The following is a 13,927-nucleotide window of genomic DNA, read 5'->3' as shown; positions in this document are numbered from 1 at the left end:
GGTAAAATGTCTACTTATTAAAGCCAAGTCTACCACGGACCAGTCCAGTCTTTGGTTGAACCGTTGGATGTACATAGCTGCCTTAGCTGAGAAAGATTTATGGTACTCGTAGAACAGAGTCCCACCGTAAGTCATAGCGAGATCTGAAATAATGGCTAAATAGGAGTCTAATTCAGCCCTACTCAACAGATACACTTCACAGATTACGTCTCTAACGACTCCAAAAGCCACATTGAACTTACTTGGATCCTAGCGTCTAAGCTGGTAAGGGAGGTTTGAATGCTCTGAAGGGCTGACAGCACAAGATCCCCTGTAGACTCGAGCGGTGCGATGTTGCCGGATCTCTCTGTCCTTTTCTTCGGAACCAATAGCAAGATAAACTAAACTGTGATATATTATACCCAAAAATTCTTCATACAGTGGACTAACAGTAACATTGATACAAATTTGGGACCAAAAATTCTGGGAAAAAACTGAAGTTCAGGTTTGCAAGAACCTGGTTGACAGCATGCCCAGGAGACTATATGCTGTCATTAAGGCTAAGGGTCACCCGAAAAAGTATTGATAGTTGTGTAAATATTGACAGCTGTATGAATAATTTTTGGTTTATTGTAATCCATTACATATACTCGTATAGTAAAATAATATAAACAACTATAATAATATTTTTAAAAATGAAAAATACATACATCTATAATTTTATTTATAAATGTATTTTATTTATAAATTATATTTATACATAAAGCTGAACAATAGATTTGGGTTATGTAAATATAATGCATTTAGAGTAATAATATATAAAAATATATGAGGAAAAATAAGTAACTAAAACATACTGAAAATATATTTGTGTAAACACTTTTTAACATCTATTTTAGCAGTATATTTGTTGGCAATTTTTTTTTAAAACTATATCTGAAAGTCTATTTTGGGGGTTTTACAATGCATGCCTGGGATTCTGCATAATAATATTCAGTAAGATCAATGTAATACAGTCCTTATCTGTTATAACTTATACCCATCCACTGTAACACACACACCTTTCCTCTATGTATCTGAACACTTCCAGCTGCTTATATGTATTTAATATCCTCTGTTCCTTTGGCAGAATGCATTCCAGTTGTGCCTCCTCCCTCCCAGAGCTACAGGCCTGCCTGCTATTTTATTTTCCCATTCTCCTCTAGAAGGATGTAGGTGATCATTTATAGAGCATGTCCAATTGGTTTCTGTGTACCAGCACAGGGAAGAGTGTCATAAGTGTTTTGGTACAGTAGGTCAAGATCAAATAAGGAATTGGGTGGGGATGACAGATATGGGCATAAGCCAACTCGGCCAAAAAAACTTAAAAGATATAAAAAAAACAAATAAAAGAAGAAGAGAGAAACAGAAATGTGGAGGAAATCAAGTTCCCCATCAAAGAAAGTTTTACGCAGGGGCCCGGTACTGGAGGATTTTAAGTCTAATTACCATGGAGGCTGGGCAGCCCAGCATCAGATACCAGGAAAAGAGGCAGTGAAACATAAGACGTTTCGGGCTACGAGACCTGCTTGCTCTACTATGGGCTTGTTATAAAATCCCTTTTCTCTCTTTGATACCCTTTCAAAAAAATGAGACTGCTTGGCTTTGGCAAATGAAAGTGTACTGGCACAAAAAGAATCTGTGTGTCCTTTTTTCTGAGATAATAAAGACATAAGAAACACTCTTTTCACTTGAGAGAGCCCTGCATTAAGCAGTCTTTGGGATAGAGAGCGGGGATTTCTGTCAGAGAAGTGAATGGGGGTTAGCACAGCTGCTGAGGGCTTGGATCTGGTACCATGCTGGCTGCCTGTTTGAAGAGGGCTGCAGCTTAACAGGGCCTTCTAATACCTCCATTGTTTGTCATGCAGGGGTGCAGACCTCGAGTGCCAGGCTGAGGTGAAGAGGTCCACAGCTGCACTGAGTCTGAGAAGAGAGAATGACAGAGGGGAGAGGAAGGTGAAGTGTTTCGATGTTGTTTGGAATTGATTATAATAAACGAGTTGCAAGTTTTAGTGCTTACAGGGCAGTACAACAGCTTTGGCATAATATAAAAAAATCTGTCATCAATTACTCACCCTCATTTCATTCCAAACCTGTATGACTTACTTTTTTTCTGCAGAACATTGAAGGAGAAATTTTGAAGATAATTATTAATATATTAATTATTACTTTTTTCATATGATTACAATGAATGGGGACTGATGCGTTAAAGCTTCTAAAAAGACACAAACATTCGTTTTGAAGCTTGAATGCCTCAATCCCCATTCATTGTAACTGCATAGTAAAGAGTAACCAGTAAATTATTATTGAAATGACAAAGGGATGAGTAAGTGACAACAGAATTTTCATTTCCAAATACAAATAGACAATTTTTAAATCACTACATAATTCCAATCATTATACATACTCTTTTGGTTTCTGTACCCAATATTTGAAAAATTTACAAATGCAATGAAAATATTGGTAACGGTACTCGGTATCGGCAAGTACCAAAAATAAAAGTATCGGTATCGGGCGAGTACTGGAAAAAGTGGTATCGGTGCATCCCTAATTTTAAATGCTACAAGTAAATTTAGGCAACACACACATTATAATATACAGCATGATATTTTGAGATTTGCTTAAGATTACATTTAGCAGTGTTATTAAATTATTAGTGTTTCTAAAGATTTAAGTGAGCATTAGATGACGGGAAAGTTGGAAAACAGGAACAATTTGCATGAATAAATTATTGATTGGACACTGAATTATGCATATTAATTTCTCCTATTTACTTTCCGTCATCTAATGCTCACTTCAAGTTAAAATTAAGCAGTCTTTGGGATAGAGAGCGGGGATTTCTGTCAGAGAAGTGAATGGGGGTTAGCACAGCTGCTGAGGGCTTGGATCTGGTACCATGCTGGCTGCCTGTTTGAAGAGGGCTGCAGCTTAACAGGGCCTTCTAATACCTCCATTGTTTGTCATGCAGGGGTGCAGACCTCGAGTGCCAGGCTGAGGTGAAGAGGTCCACAGCTGCACTGAGTCTGAGAAGAGAGAATGACAGAGGGGAGAGGAAGGTGAAGTGTTTCGATGTTGTTTGGAATTGATTATAATAAACGAGTTGCAAGTTTTAGTGCTTACAGGGCAGTACAACAGCTTTGGCATAATATAAAAAAATCTGTCATCAATTACTCACCCTCATTTCATTCCAAACCTGTATGACTTACTTTTTTTCTGCAGAACATTGAAGGAGAAATTTTGAAGATAATTATTAATATATTAATTATTACTTTTTTCATATGATTACAATGAATGGGGACTGATGCGTTAAAGCTTCTAAAAAGACACAAACATTCGTTTTGAAGCTTGAATGCCTCAATCCCCATTCATTGTAACTGCATAGTAAAGAGTAACCAGTAAATTATTATTGAAATGACAAAGGGATGAGTAAGTGACAACAGAATTTTCATTTCCAAATACAAATAGACAATTTTTAAATCACTACATAATTCCAATCATTCTAGAGATTTCTAAATAGCTGAAAATAGTAATAATAAAGAATGGAGTGTCAGAAGTTTATATATATGTATATAGATACATATTGTTGTGTAAACCTATTAACACTGGGTGTGAAAGCATTCACACTGAACATTCACAGTAGCATATTCTGAAAAACAAACTCCAACTTCCATTGTGAAAAACAAACTCCATCAGTTTGAGGTCAGTACGATTTTATTTAAAAGAAATAAATACTTTGATTTAGCAAGAATGCATTAAATTGACCAAAAGTTTAAATACTTTTGCATTGTTACAAAATATTTCTATTTTATATAAATGCTGATTTTTTTTAACTTTCTATTCAATCAAAGAATTCTGACGGTTTCCACAAAAATATTAAGTAGCATAACTGTTCTCAACATTGTTAAAAATAAAACATTTCTTGAGCAGCAAATCAGTGCATTAGAATTATTTATGAAGGGGTGATCATATTTTAAATGGAAAACAGTTATTTTAAACTGTTTTAATATCTTGCAATATTGCTGTTTTACTGTACCGTGGTGAGCATGAGAGAAGCTTTTAACAGCATTAAAAAAATCGTACCGACCCCAAAACTTTTCAGTGGTAGTATATGCCTATATGATATACTTGTCTTCTTCTAGTCGATCCAGAAAACAGGCATCATAAAAAGAATACTATGCACTGAATAGAATCATACTGATCTATGAACCAACAGGGTGAGGCAAAAGAAAAAGGAGGAAATGGAGGAAATAGGGTCCTTCTTTTTCAGAGAAAAGGGACAAATTAAAAACAAAACCCGACAGAACAGAATCAGTGCTTTAGTGACAAAAATTTAATAAGATTGCCTGAATTCAAAGCAGCAACGCTTCATCACATGAGTGTCTTTTATTGATTGTTCATCGCTGGGGTTAAGGAAAAAGCTCAACTTCATGCAAATAATTGCATGCAAACTTTAAAATCATAAAAGTTCAGACAAGACAGCTGCATTCAATTTTTTTTTCCTGTAATCTGAATTTATCCAACAACTGAGACATTAGCCGGTGGAGCAAGCAGCCACAAGAATAATAGGTCTATTGATCTCTGCCGTGTGTGAATGTCCCTCCTATTGACTTCCCCCTTGCAATAGCATGAATCTAGATCACAATAGGATCCCAATGCAAATTCAAAGCGCTGTTAAATGTCCAAGCCAGAAGGGACTGTTCAGTTCACTGCATCCAGCACCACTGACCCATACAGCAGGGTCTGGGCAGAATGCAAATACTATTAGATTCTATTTTGGGCAAGACTTGGGTGGATCAGAGTCGGAGATTGAATCTGACCTCGGGTCATGTGGCTGCGTGGTTCTACAGTAACCCAAACAAACATGGTGGAGAGGCTTTCTGGAGTGAATGAAAAGGGAAGCGTGTGGGTGTAGTCGCTCATTCAGTGTTGCAGCTTATAAAACTGTCACAAACAAGTGGAGAACACTTTATAATGCTATTTAATGACACATTTTGTCTCCTATTATACCTACCTACCTAACCTACCATGCATTTTCAAAACACACACACACACACACACAGCGCGCGCACACACACACACACACACACACACACACACACACACACACTAAAGATATGGATGACTAGGGATTGAAGTGGTAAAGAATGTGGTAAATGAATTTCAGTTACATTCTAATTGGTCATTCACTGGTTTTTCCATTACACTGCGCTACTTTTCAATTGTTTTTCTGAGCTGGTTATATGAGCTGGTCAGGAGCAGGAGCTAGTTGCTTAGGACCAGCACATGACCAGCTTAATCCAGCTCATAACCAGTTTAAAACCAGCTCAGGACCATCTTAAACCAGCTCAAACCAGCTGCCATGCTTCAAAACATACCTAACCAGCATATGCTGTTTTTTTTCAACAGGGCTGTTAACAAAACAGAACATCATTCGGTTACAATCTTTTTAGAAAACAAAAATAAATAAATATTGGAACTGAACAACAGTTCCCAATCCTTTGCAGCAGACCTTGATTTACCAACTCTTCCTCAGTCAGCTTACTACCACCATATTTAACCAAAGCAAAGACCTCTATGCAGCACATCAGGCCCTGTGTCAACCCGGTGAGGACTGCAGTGGACTCCATTTTTAGTTCTCACCTCAAGCGCCCTTCTGTCAGCATTCGTCTTTCACTGGAGCATTGTTAAACAACATTAAATCAGGTAGACAAGCGAGACAATTTTATTCTGTGTCTAGATGGAGGTGGCAGACAAAAATGAAGGCGGAGATGAGATCTACTCGATGTAATGCAAATGCAGAATGGGGACCAGCTCAGCAGGGGGACTAGATCTATAGTATGTGTTTGGAAATGCAGTGGGGAAAATGAATTTTCTGGTATTCAGAGGGAAAAAAATGGTTGATTTTTTCCCCCATGTGGGTGCTGATGGATTTACCAGTGGAATGTAAAATAAGGTGCAACATGAAGGAGAATATATTTATACATTTTATAGAAAATAGGCAAAATTCTATATACTGTATCTATCAGTTGAGTGAGAGCATTACAAATACCATCCTAATAAACAAGCTTTAAAACCCCAGTCATCAGAGAGCTGTCTGGACTTTCAATTAAACTCCACCTAATAAATATCATCAGCTCTGCAGAGAAATAATGAACCAGTTTCTGTTTACGCCCAGACTTGTAGGAGGGGCAACCTAGTTTTTTACACCGTTGCCTAAATTGCTCTTTGATTTTATGAAGCCGGTTTGACACAATCCCATCTGGAGAAGGGCATGCGGAGGAGATCTGGCTGTTTCCTCTCTCAACCCCCTTATATGGGAAGCCAACTAGAAGTAACATGTTCTACACAAATGCACATATTAGACAAAAACACCCTCACAATATCACTCATGCACAATCATGCACAATTTTTTTATATTTCCTCTTTCTTTTTCTTTCTATCCTCCATATTTCTTTACTTAAGTCTCCCGGCTGCCCCCTGAGGTCACTATAATTGGACCCTCATTTCCTGAGCATGAATCGTCTGACTTCACATAATGAACTCGGTTCTCCTCATGGCCTTGTAATGTTCAAATAGGAACCAAATGCAAATAGCCAAAGAGCCATGACCATCAGATAAAAGTTCATGGCGACAGACAGAGACCTGGACAAGAAAGTTTAGGAGCCACTCCACGGTTGTTCAAGTGTGTTTTGAGATAACATCAACAAATGTGGACGTTTTACCCATTTGACCTAGAACACTGAGAGTTAGCTGGCACTTATCCCATTATATTTTGCATACTGATAACCTAAAAATAGCACAGAATCTCTGGCATAAACATTTGTTCCTATTGCCTGCATGTCTTCTGACACTTCATTCACACCAAATGTGGACTGCGACTATATATAAAACAGATTTTATGATGGCATTAACTTGATAAGCCTCTGCATAATGCTAACATGTTAGTGTAAATGGCCGGTGCTTTGAACTCACCATTTACATTCAGATTCTCTTGATAATAAACCAGTTCAATTTATTTTGACTGCTTGCATTTGAACAGGCTCTAGTCTGGCAACAATAGATCTTTCCCTCCAGCCACTGTGTTTGCTTTTCCAAAATTAGCATATGACGAAAAGACTTTAACGAGCTTGCAAGACTGCTGCAGTTATCTCAGGAAATGAAATAATCACTTGATTTTGAAATCAGATAACTTTAGAGTTGAACAAATAGGCCAGTATAAGGTCACTTTGTTTTTTTATTCAGTCTCTTTTGAGATCAATTGCTTTGCTTCAATACTGTCGTCCTGTTTCGGTGTTACTACATTTGGTTAATGGGATAGTTCTCCCAAAAATGTAATTAGTGTCACCATTTATTCACCCAAAAGAAGACATTTTGAATCATGCTGGGTTCCAAACAACATTGGACCCCACTGACTTAAACTGTATGGATAAAAAATAAATAAAATCAAAATAACTTCTTTTTGTGTTTAGTCAAAGAGGTTTGGAACGAGTGTTCCAAAGAGTGAGTAAATGATGACAAAATGAGGACAAAGTCCTTTTTGGGTAAACTTTCCCTTAAAGTCTTTCCTATCAGCTGACCAAAATATTGGACCAGAGTGATCTCAGAGTCCCAAATGTATTTTCTCAGTTTTGTCAACCTGCTAATTCTGAAATATGTACTGACACAACTAACATTTTAGACATTATTTTAAGTATTTTCTAGCCACCACAATGATCATTTGCATAATGTATATGCATAATTTGCACATACAATATAAAATAACGTTTTCTAGTTACCTTTTCTTAGGGCTGGGCGATATGGAAAAAAAAATTTGACCGATTCTCGATTTTTACGATTTTCAAGTCAACTTGAAAATGTTACTACAACATGATTCAAGTAACTTTTTCTTTATTAACCCTCTAGTTAAAGAAATTTCTATTTAAAGTGCACCACACATGAAGTTGTCAACTCAAACTCAAGTTAAAAGAAGATCAACTCCCAACATTCTGCATTTTTTCCTATTCCACTGCCTGCGTCACATTTTTGTCAACACAAAAGCGCATTCTGTGTGAATGGCACTTTATGGTCCTTCACAGAGCACGTCACACGTTTAAATCACGTGTGCCGACATGCGGTTGGATCGTTCTTTTCTCTTTACTGTTAACACTGGCATATTGTCAAAGTGTCTAATTCTAACGTTTGGTAATATTTCTATTCAAAATCGTGATTCCTCGATTTATCAAAAATAAAATCGTGGCAAAACATTAAATTAGAATTAATCTATAAAATCGGAAAAATCGCCCCAGCCCTACCTTTTCTAACTGACCTGACCCCGCCACCCCCCACCTTTTCATTAACTACTTTATTATTTTTTCCTCACATATTTTTTGACAGCCTTTCTCAAAGAAAATACACTACTATTTAACAGTTTAGGTCAGTAAGATCTTTAAATAAATAAAAAAAATTATTCAGCAAGGATACATTAAATTGACCAAAAGTGACAGTAAAGTCTAAAATTTATTACAAAAATGTATATCAAATAAATTTTATTTTGAACTTTCTATTGATCAAAGAATCCTGAAGAAAAAAAAAAAATCAAGCAGCATCACTGTTTTCAACACTGACAAAGACTGGAGTAATGGCTGCTGGAAATTTAGCTTTGCCATCACAGGAATTAATTACATTTTAAAATATATTAAAATAGAAAACAGTTATTTTAAATTCTAATACAATTTCACAATATAACTTTTTACTGTATTTTTGATCAAATGAATGCAGCCTTGGTGAGTATAAGAGACTTCTTTCAAAAACATTTAAAAAGATCTTACTGACACCTGAACTTTTGAATGCTAGTGGATATATTTGCTCTCTGTGACTGTGGCACTATTTTATAGTAAATCTGCCAGTGTCGTGAGAGTTGTCCAGAACAGGTGGTCTATCTCACTTGCCTTCACCCTCATCCTGAAAGCCCTCATGTCTGACCAGCTCAGGATCCATCAGCACTTCCTCTGAGCTGATATCATGCCTGTCATCACCTGGATCTCCGCTCTGGTCCACAAGAAGACTCTTCCTGTAACAGACCCGCACAAACACACCAAATGACTACCCAAAACAGAAAGGTCATTACACATCCCGTAAAACAGTACAGGCTGATTTAAAAACTAAGCATGTTTGAACATCAACAGGTATCAGTAAAATAAGCATTAAAAGACTCTTTAAAAGTCATTAGAGAGACATTACAATCTGAGCGGCGGCGTGCCTTTGATGCCGGTGATTATAAGTGTGCAGCAAAGCCCTGAAGAAGGGGTTAGGTTAGGTTCATGTCTGGGATGCAGGTGATTTAGTTTCTCTCGGTAGGAAGCCTTTGGCTCTCTGACATGTTTTGTGTGACTTTCTACGGGCCAGAGTATCATTAATTACTTGCTGCACTTTTACAGGACGGATCAAAGGTGGAATGGAAATAAACTGACACACGTTTTGGGTTTGCTATAATGTGTTTGAATTAATAATCTAAAAAAAATCTCACCGCATGTGTTGATGCCAAAAACTAGTTGTTTTTCAGTTTTAAGTGTCCGTCCAACTGTTTTTTGAGGAGGTTTTAGCTGTGAGGATGTAACAATCCTGTTGAGCGAGGGGAAAAGAGAGAGGCTTTGCAAAAATCCACACCTCAGGCCAGCCATCTGTTACAGAAGCTGGGGAAAAAAGAAAAGAGGCCCGTTCTGACCAGTCACCCAGCTCTGTTTTCACACTCTGTCTATCAGAATCTATCTACTATCAACAGCTGGCCATTACCTCAGGCGAGGTTTCTGCTTCGTTAAACATCTGGATCTTGCTTCAGGGGTTCAAGTTGTTTTGTTGTTTTGTGGGCCTCATATTAGGCACTAGAACCTTTTGGGTGTGTAATCTCATTTATTGTAGTTAATTTTTTTTATTAGCCAATTAATAGGACTTCACAGCAATAATGTATGTAACTGAACAAATATTATATATTATAAATATTAAAAATATTATAATGTTTGTGCAATGTTAATTGTGCTGTTCCTTTAAAGCCACTAAAATTATAATAAATTAAAAGAAAACATTAATTGTAACAAAATAAAAATTTATAATTTACATGAAACAATTTTTAAAGTACTACAGAGGGAATCTACTAACAGTGCCACTAAAATAAAATAAAACATTTTATTCTGTAGATTACTATTTCATGCAGTACTCTAGAACAAAAACAGATTAGACAAAAATATTTTTCAATAAAAAAAATACAATTATTAAAACATAAAAATTATTTAAAATAAAATTTAAATGATTAAAATACAATTATTAATATATAAAACAGATTTCTGTAGATTCTCTATAGTACCTTAATGGTGCTTGTTAATGAATACGTGTTCTCTGTAGTGGTTGTTAATGAAATTTAAATAAAATAGAATAAAAAAAATTAAATAAAAGTTTGCAGATTGTCTCTGAAATACTTCAGAGACCGTTTTCCAAATTGGGGGATGCTTCTTTCTTTAAAAAAATAAAATACTACAGAAATAAGCTACTAACAGAGCCAATAAAATAAAATAAAATAATAAAATAAAATAAAACATTTTATTCTGTAGATTACTACATGCAGTACTCTAGAACAAAAACAGATTAAACAAAATTTAGACAAAAATATTTTTACTAAAAAAAACAAAAATTATTAAAAATAAAATTAAAATGATTAAAATAAAATGATTAAAATATAAAGCAGATGTCTGCAGATTCTCTATAGTACCTTAATCCTGCTTGTTAATGAGTACTTGTTCTCTGTAGTGGTTGTTAATGAAATTGAAATAAAATAGAATTTAAAAAAATGAAAAAATTTGTCCAGTCTGGAGCTTGTTAATTACCAGTAATTTGCTTGTTGAGGCAAAAGTAGGCCAGAAGTTACATAACAATATGTCATAAGTTACTCCCATGAGCATTACATATATTATTTAGAGTCAGACAGGAATATCAGCCATTAAAAATGAGCCAGAGATTTGAATTTTCAATGTGTTAAAAAGTATTCGGGTTTAAAGACATGCAAATGATTTGTTAATCCCATCCACCATCAAAACAGTATTTGCGTTGTTTTACCAAAGGGGACTCTGAAAACAATGATATACCCCAGCCTCATAAATAAACTGGCCTTGAGTAACAGTGCGAATGTGGATAAGCAGTAGGATTGTGCTTAAAAATGCACAATATAGAAATATAGAAGCACAAAATAGCAGAAAGAGCGGAGGACAGAAGCACGAAAGGGTGGGGTGGGGGATTGAACCTTGGCTATCCTAGAAGCCTTCCGGGGTGCATTCATTTGTAAAACACTCAGGGGATGGCCCATCCATTTCACCCTGGCCTCTTCCAGACCCCCCACTGGAGAGATGGTATCTTGTCACCTTAATAATGGCTCTGCATACAAAAAGTGGCTTGAGCTCCGCTGGTGCTTCAATTCAGTTCTGGAGGAGGGGGGCATAGATAAACACCTAGAGAATGGCTTGAATGATAGCACCAAAGGCCAAAGCTTTGCCTTGGGATTCACTCATCTGAATGGTAATAAGAAATGCAAACAGAACGGAGAGCGCAAATAAAAAAGGGCACTGTCTTCATTGCTCATGTGGAAAAAGAAAGAAAGAAATAGGAGCAGGTGGAAAGAAAGGTCTTAAACCTTTGGAAGTCTCTACTACTATGACTCTCACAGAAGTGACGTATGAAATATCCACTCCAGAAAGTTCTGGAACACGAGCTGTGTCCACATGTGGCCATTCTGATTCTGACTGGTTTGATTGGCCTCCTGCCTTCTTGAAAGCTCACTGGATCAATTTGCAAGCGGGAAGGAAATGCCCCTGAGGAAATGAAGTTTGGACTAATGAAATCCACGGCTATCAAAGACCTCTCCCGCTGGTCAGATACATGCATATACAATTGAGAAAAGAGCATCTGCAGGTGACAGATAAACCACGTATGCATTCAGCATTTTCAAACCTGACTTGTCTGTAGACATAGACCCACAAATACTCGCTTAATTACTGTGAGGTAGTGAATAAATATTTGATATCGATTCAGTGAGCATGCTTAGTAATATCTCGTGAAACAGGCGAGGTAACTCCAGGCATTGTGATGTGACATGTAGCCAAGTATGGTGTCCTATACTTGGAATTTGTGCTCCCTAATTTATCCCATCCAAGTGCACACACACAGCAGTGAGTAGTGAACAAACACACACTGTGAACACACACCTGGGCAGCCATTTTTGCTGTGGCGCCCGGGAGCAGTTGGGGGTTTGATGTCTTGCTCAAGGGTCTCCCCTCAGTCGTGGTATTGAGGGTGGAAGAGAGCGCTGGTCATTCACTCCCCCCACCTACAATCCCTGCTGGTACTGAGAGACAAACCCACAACCTTGGGTTACAAGTCTGACTCTCTGCCCCTGAATGGTGACCCCGTGAGCTCTGTCTCCTGGTGAGCACAATCCCAGCATGCACTCAAACGCACACCACACCGAACCTTTCCCTGAGCCCTCCTGCCAAAGCCTTTTAAATCTGACACACAGCAGTGAGTAGTGAACAAACACACACTGTGAACACACACCTGGGCAGCCATTTTTGCTGTGGCGCCCGGGAGCAGTTGGGGGTTTGATGTCTTGCTCAAGGGTCTCCCCTCAGTCGTGGTATTGAGGGTGGAAGAGAGCGCTGGTCATTCACTCCCCCCACCTACAATCCCTGCTGGTACTGAGAGACAAACCCACAACCTTGGGTTACAAGTCTGACTCTCTGCCCCTGAATGGTGACCCCGTGAGCTCTGTCTCCTGGTGAGCACAATCCCAGCATGCACTCAAACGCACACCACACCGAACCTTTCCCTGAGCCCTCCTGCCAAAGCCTTTTAAATCTGTACAATAGAAGATGAGGGATGTACGAAGAGCTCACAGTTTTTGAACATAGCGAATAAGATTATTATAATTTTATTCAATTGAATATAGAAAGGGGTCAGTTCTGCAAGGATACATTAAATTGATCAAAAGTGACAGTTAAGACATTTATGATGTTACTGTACAAAAGAGTTCTATTTAAGAGAAATCCAGGTCTTTTGAACTTCCTATTTATCAAAAGATCCTGGAATCCAACACTGATGATAATAAAAATGTTTTAAAAAACCTAAAAACCAAATCAGCATATTAGGATGACACTGAAGACTGGAGTAATGTCTGCTGAAAACTGTAATAATAATAACTCACAATATTATGTATGCAGCCTTGGTGAGTAAAATGCATTTAAAACATCTTAAATACATACATTTTTTATATTTTTCATTTATAAAATGAAACATAAATTAACAAAAAAAAAAACTTTATTTTTATAATCAGCTGAAAAAATACTAAAGGATTTTAAAGTAACTTTAGACACCACAAGGCTATAACATGAGTCGCTTTTAACTCTGGTCACCATCTGTTGTTTAGCAATGAAAGTAACATGTCTATCTAGCAAATACAATGCAATTATAATCTTGAGTCGTAAACAAGCGAACACATACTCATAACAGTAGTTGCCAATTATTTTATGACTTCACAGTTACTCCAGGTGGCTAAGCTTACAAACATGCACTCACAACATACTGACTGTGAATGAAATATTCGTGAAGCACTGTTAGGCTGTTAATTTAATATAGCACATGAAAATGTGATGCTTTTAAAATCTATTTTATTATTTTTTATTTTTAAATTTTTTTAAATGTACATAATGAAAATGCAACAATTTCTGATCATGAACTCCTAAAGGTATGTTTTTACTACATATCTTTTTGAAACTCCATTCAATTATAAGTACAGGTGTTTATGACCTTGCAAAGTGAATATAACCATCCAGAATGGTCAATATGTAAGTGGCAAGGAGGGTTGAGAAATATTATCAGCATTTTTTTTTTT

This window comes from Sinocyclocheilus rhinocerous, unplaced genomic scaffold (assembly GCF_001515625.1).
Source record: "Sinocyclocheilus rhinocerous isolate Xijiao unplaced genomic scaffold, SAMN03320098_v1.1 scaffold683, whole genome shotgun sequence".
NCBI lineage: Eukaryota > Metazoa > Chordata > Actinopteri > Cypriniformes > Cyprinidae > Sinocyclocheilus > Sinocyclocheilus rhinocerous.
The sequence above is the reverse complement of the archived record's forward strand: the minus strand, read 5'-3'. Positions refer to the sequence as shown.